We start from the raw sequence: 6,007 nt of genomic DNA on the forward strand, positions 1-6,007 counted from the left end.
TTTCAGTAGGAAGAGCTGCTGTTGATAAAGCTGATGTTCTAATCACAAATCTTCATTCTCCACTGAAGTCTTGCTGATTTTTCTGTATCAGTTTTCACACTGAAAATCAGCTTACGGATCTGAATGCAAGTTTTGGTCAATTATGGCCTCGTTCCGCCTGCTTTTTGCGGGATACTCGTACAGAAGAAGAGTACTTCATTTTCTCTTTCCTCACCCTGCCATGCCTTCTTATTTTTAGTTTTGATTTGTTTCACTTTACAGAGCTGACCCATTGCAGTAGCAGCAACAAAATGCCACTGCTAGAGAAATCTACACTAATTTATTCTAGTGTAGCCCAGATAACACCCTCATAGAAAAGTAGCACTTCTATGTGAAAACTCTTCATATATTAGGTCTCAGATACTACACCAATTTTGAACTGCTTGCACAGTCCTCAGAAGACTAAATGCTTCACTACAGCAGCATCACTACATGGTGACTTTTAAGCCCTTCACTCTGTTGACATGGTCTGCTTTTTTTTAAGGAGATATTCCATTCATGTGAGGGATGCCTATGTCCACTCCTCAGAGCCAATTTAGATAAGCCAGAGTCTTTGGGACTTTTCAGGTTTAGTAACTATGAAACTCTTAGATAATGTAGTTCATATGTTGTCATCACTTCCGTACATATTTTACTGCTTTTTATCGAAAACATCATGCTCCTATTTAGTTTATGACCAATTTGTGCAATTTGTGCAACGCTGACAGTGGTCATTTGCCTACAAAGGAAATTATTAAAACCAAGTTAAGACCTTTAATAGCTGGCCCAGAACACAGAAACTCCAAAGAATATTTTATCTCTCCAGACATATGACTTGATCTTGCAGTCAGCTGTTGTAATAGCTTAGATAGCAAATTCACTTTCTGTAAGTACATCATTAGCTATAATAACCCTCAAGATAAAGATTTACTGTAATTTGGTCCCAAACAGAACATGCAAATAAACATAAGTAGAGCTAGCAAAGAAAGTGTGTGTGGTGGCAGGGGTCTGGTCTTAATTAACAGGTAGTCAAATCATTAATAGTAAAGGGTGTCATATTTAAATGAACTTTTATTGATGGAATGTCTTCCTGCAAAAAGTATTTCAACAAGACAAAAATGCTGCTTTGGCAGATGCTGTATAATAGTTCTTTTAGCACACATTTTCAGGTAGTTCAACCTAACAATTTTATCTTTCATTCGGAAAAAGGATCCTGCTTTTTTATTGATCCTGGCTTCAGCAGTAACAAAAGCAAAGAAATGGAACCAAAATATGCAAAACAGAGGGAGGTTAGAACTGGACTTGTGCTCCTCCTTGGACTGAAGTCCAGAGGTCCTATGGCACTTCATTGGTTTGCAGTGGGTAGATGTTCAGTCTCCTCTACAACAGTGGAATTGTGAATGGCTGATTCTTGTTCCATTTCATAGGGTACTTACAGCAGCCTTTTTTTCTACTTAGCATTTATGCTCTGAATACTTCAGTTTAGTTTTCTACTTTTTTTGTGTTATTGACACTGAAGGCAATGTGCATGATAATCTACTTACACTTGAATTTTCTGATGACAGACTATGGAACACCTAGTACAGTCTCAGTCTTGACTGACAGTAAGTTCTACAACAACATCAATTATAATAAAAGGCCTGATTGGGGAGCTCCCCAATTACTTCCCTTTACTGCATGGTAGTGAAGGATGGAGTGTAACTCACAGAGAAGCTGAAGTTAATTTACCCTTACTGTTAGTGAAAATTGCAACAATCTAGTACCCATTTTGCTGTTAAAAGTGTGTTTTATCATTGCAACTTCTAGTTCTTGCTAAACATGTCTACTGTATATTCAGAAATAAACCACCTTTAGACTTAAAATCAATGTTTTAGAGGATTGAAAGAGGCGTAATTTGAGAGACACAAAGGAATAGCCATAAGGTAGGGCATTTCTTTGACTTGCACCAAATGATAATTCTAGCACAGGAATGATTAATGCAATGCTTCACTTGCTGGGCTAATGATATCCTGCCTCGTCTGGAGACAGCATGAAATGGTATTGTCTGTATTCTACTTCACACTAAGGTCAGCCAGAATATAATTATATCAACGATATTTCCCTGTAGACTTCCAGCCTTTTATAGGATTGATGCTAAGGTTACTCAATAGTTTACCAAGCTTTAAATAGTCTTGTGTCTTCATTGTCCAAGTTCATTATGTATTACAGCCCTAAAGACAGTCTGTGCTCTGTGACTGCTGCAAATGCCAAGGTTCCAGTGACAACTGAGTGGAGAAAGAACATCCTGTTATTATGGTTTTGAATTGTGAAATTGATTTGGAGAGTTTTTGTATTTGTTTCTGTATGCTAATGCCGTATTTATTTTTTTTAAAAGCTTTTTAATTGCCTGTTTTGCTTTTAATGTATTTGCTGCATTTCAAGGATTAATGACAATGCCTTGGGATGTGTCTCCATGAAATATGTCAAATAGCATTACTGCTATGCTAACTTTAATGGAAATTATTCTCTCTCAGGAGACCTTGTAGAAGGATATTGCCTTAGATACTGGAATCTGTATGCTGCAGAAACTACACCAAACAATGAAGGGCTGTGAGGGTTCTCGTTTGAAAGAACTGGGTTAGAAGAGCTCATGTTATTAGTATTCAAAATTCAGAGAGCTTCAGCAGTATATTGATAATACATCAGACTTGTCTAAAGCACAGACATTTCAGCCTGTATGTACACAAAGGTCAAACAAATAAGTACTGTTCTTTAGAATTATCGTCTGATCTTAGACCACAAGACGTGGTCTAAGAAATTCATCAGCTTGATTCTGCCCCAAAAGTCGAATTACTATTCTGTTTTTTTCCACATCTTTGCCTGCTTTTACGCCCAATCCCCTGCCATATGCTCCTTCTGCACATCTGGTGCTGGCTTTGGCACACTTCAGTCCTCTCTGAGAGCCAGTTTAATGTACTACAATGACAGAAAATAAACCCAGAAAGAAAAAAAAAGAAGAAAAAAGCAAGAACAACAAACAAAAACCCTTGGTGGTTTTGTGCTGGTTTTGAGTTAGAATGTCTCTCAGGAAGGCCTGGTGAGCAACAGACCTGCAGAGAAGGTAAAAACATACAGTCACAGAAGAAAGATGGGACCAAAGAGGTGAGAAGTAGGAAAGGAAGGAAGGCAATGGGAGAATCTTCTGCTTGCAGATGCAGCCAGCCACTGCATCTGCTCAAGTGTCAGCGAACCAACACCTTGCACAAATTCTTCTGGTTGCTGCTTATGCTAGACTATCAGATATAAATCACTCTACTGCTCACTGCTTCCCAGGAATCTCCTGGACAGGACGGTGGGATACAAATGCGCTGTGTTATCTAGTGATCAGTTGCCCCATACAGGCCTAATTTAGGTTTTCATTTTAAGTTGAATATTTATTTTTCATTTCTACCATTACTGATACTTGCCTCCCTGAGACCTTCCACCTTCAGGCTGATAAAAATCGCTTAGGTTCAGACCATCTGCCTTTGGAGATGACAGCAAAGAATGGGAAATAAATATGAGTGAGATTTTCAGTGGTCTTCATCGTCAAGGGGTGGAAGCAAGCATAGGTCCACTTTGAGTCCTTCTAAAGCTAAAAATCTTGCCCAAAGAGCTCAGAGGGTTCAGGTCTTCCGCAAAAGCTCTTCTGAGAGCTCATCTGCCAGCTGTGTGCAAAAGCAGAGGTACTGTGTCTACAACAGATCTATAAGCTCTCACTTGCGTGTGCATCAACAGAGGGTTCACACACATAAAATAGGTGAATTTTATGAACCAGAGGGGTGATGTCATAATTTGAGCACTTTATATAAGCTAACACAGGAAGAGTCACATGGAACAGGCTATGTTAGATACTAGAAAAAGGTTCTTCCCCCAGAGGGTGGTTGGGCACTGGAACAGGCTCCCCAGGGAAGCAGTCACAGCACCAAGCCTGTCTGAGTTCAAGAAGTATTTGAACAATAGTCTGGGGCACATGGTGGGACTCTTGGGGATGGTCCTGTGCAGGGGCAGGAGTTGGACTTGATGATCCTTGTGGGTTCCTTCCAACTCAGCATATTCTGTGATTCTGTTATTGCATTTGTTCTAACAGGGACACAAATCCACATACAATGTATAAAGAAGTGTCTCAGAGGTTAAACCACATGGAGGAACGCAGAGCCTGTTCTAAGCAATTAATCCTCAGAGCTGGACAAGGCCAATTTTTCACAAGTATCCAATGACTTAAGTTTTTCTTGATTTTTTTCTTGCATTTTTCTACATTGTTTACTATGAATTTAATTTCTACAGTTAAATAAATTAAGGAGCAGCTTTATATGACTGCCTGAGACAGTATTTCACATTGATAATCCAGATCTCTTTTAACCTGAGGTCTTGGTGCTTTTTAAAATATCATCTCTTTCTTATTTCTCTGTAGAGTGAACAGAATGTCCAACATCAGCCATTAGTGACCTTGTCCATGCTTTTATATTTCTGGTTCTTTCTCAGTCAGTGGTGTATGTGCATTATATATTCTAGAATTATTATTGTAACTAGTTGGAAAGCTAAAATGCTTGAAGCAGACCTTGAACAAAAATCTTTCATCAAAGTCTATCAGTCTCCCTCTGAAAATTTCCAAGTATCTTGAAATTAAAACCTTGAAAATGTTTTTCAATAAGCAGAACAAAGATTCCTCTCCTATAAAGGAGAGTTAGGGAACAAAACGAAGGCAGGACTTCAAAGAAATAGATCTTATTAGGATGTCTTTTTGAACTACAACATTTTTAGGACTATCTGAAATTCATTAAAATTTTTTCAGCTTACTTGAGAAGTCAGTAATTAACCCTAACTGCTACTGAGAAACTTTCTGGGATAAGCTTTTGTAGATACCTTCCAGACGGAAACAAAGTTCAACATATAAAGCAAGCTTTTGCAAACTTTAATAGATGCAACAGGCTGTAGAATCAGAAATGACACAGCATTGACTTCTGCCCTCCCCCATTCTTGACTGACTATGCATATAACCACTATCAGACTGCAATAGATGAAAACATATACCAGTAATAAGAAAGGGATGATATAGTTGCAGAGATTCACCTGAGCTCCAGAGAAATTTAGAAGTGCTCATCATTTGTTATTTCTTTCACAAAAAGCTTATAAGCTCTTAAAACTGACATGATGGCCTTTCACGAGTTATTCTGGCTTCTGTCTGTACTTGCAACTCAGTTACAAGGAGCAGCACTGAAGTGCAAGGTCAGTGTGGCCATATTAATTATGTACTTTTTCATTTCCAGACATAAAATTCTCAGACAAATTCTTCCTATCCAGCCATGCAATTATTGTTATATACCAATTTTGATCAGGATGAAAAAGGTTCGTTTGGAGTTATTTAAATCAGAAATGCTTTTATCTGGTACTGGAGATCATACCATTAAACATCTCTGAATGAATCTTCGTTTCTGGAGATCACAGTTGTTCCCAATTAGCCTGAAAAGACATCCTATTCTGTGCTCATTTGGTTGAAAGACCGTCATAAGAGTGCTCAAAAGTATGGTGTTTCTAATACAGGCAGAGGCTCTGTAGAACAATTAATAGCTAGGGAAAAAACATTCAGGAAACAGCAATGTCCAGACATTTAGAACTTGCAAATGATTTTGAGATTTTTATAAATGATCAAAAAAAAAAAAAGAGTTTGGTCTTCTGAGGCAGTAATGAAGCCAGATGTACTGGTTTTGGCTGGAGTGGAGTTAACTTTCTTCAAAGTAGCTGGTATGAGGCTGTGTTTTGGATTTATCCTGAACACAAGGTTGATAATATAGAGATGTTTTTGTTATTAATGCTTGCACAGAACAAAGGCCTTTTCTGCTTTTTGTCCCGCTACACTGGTGAGGAATTTGGGGATGCACGAGAAATAGGGATGAGAAATGGCCAGGACAGGTGAACCCAGCTGACCAAAGGCATATGCAATACCACATGACATCATAGTCATGTATAT

Source organism: Pseudopipra pipra, chromosome Z (assembly GCF_036250125.1).
Source record: "Pseudopipra pipra isolate bDixPip1 chromosome Z, bDixPip1.hap1, whole genome shotgun sequence".
Lineage (NCBI taxonomy): Eukaryota > Metazoa > Chordata > Aves > Passeriformes > Pipridae > Pseudopipra > Pseudopipra pipra.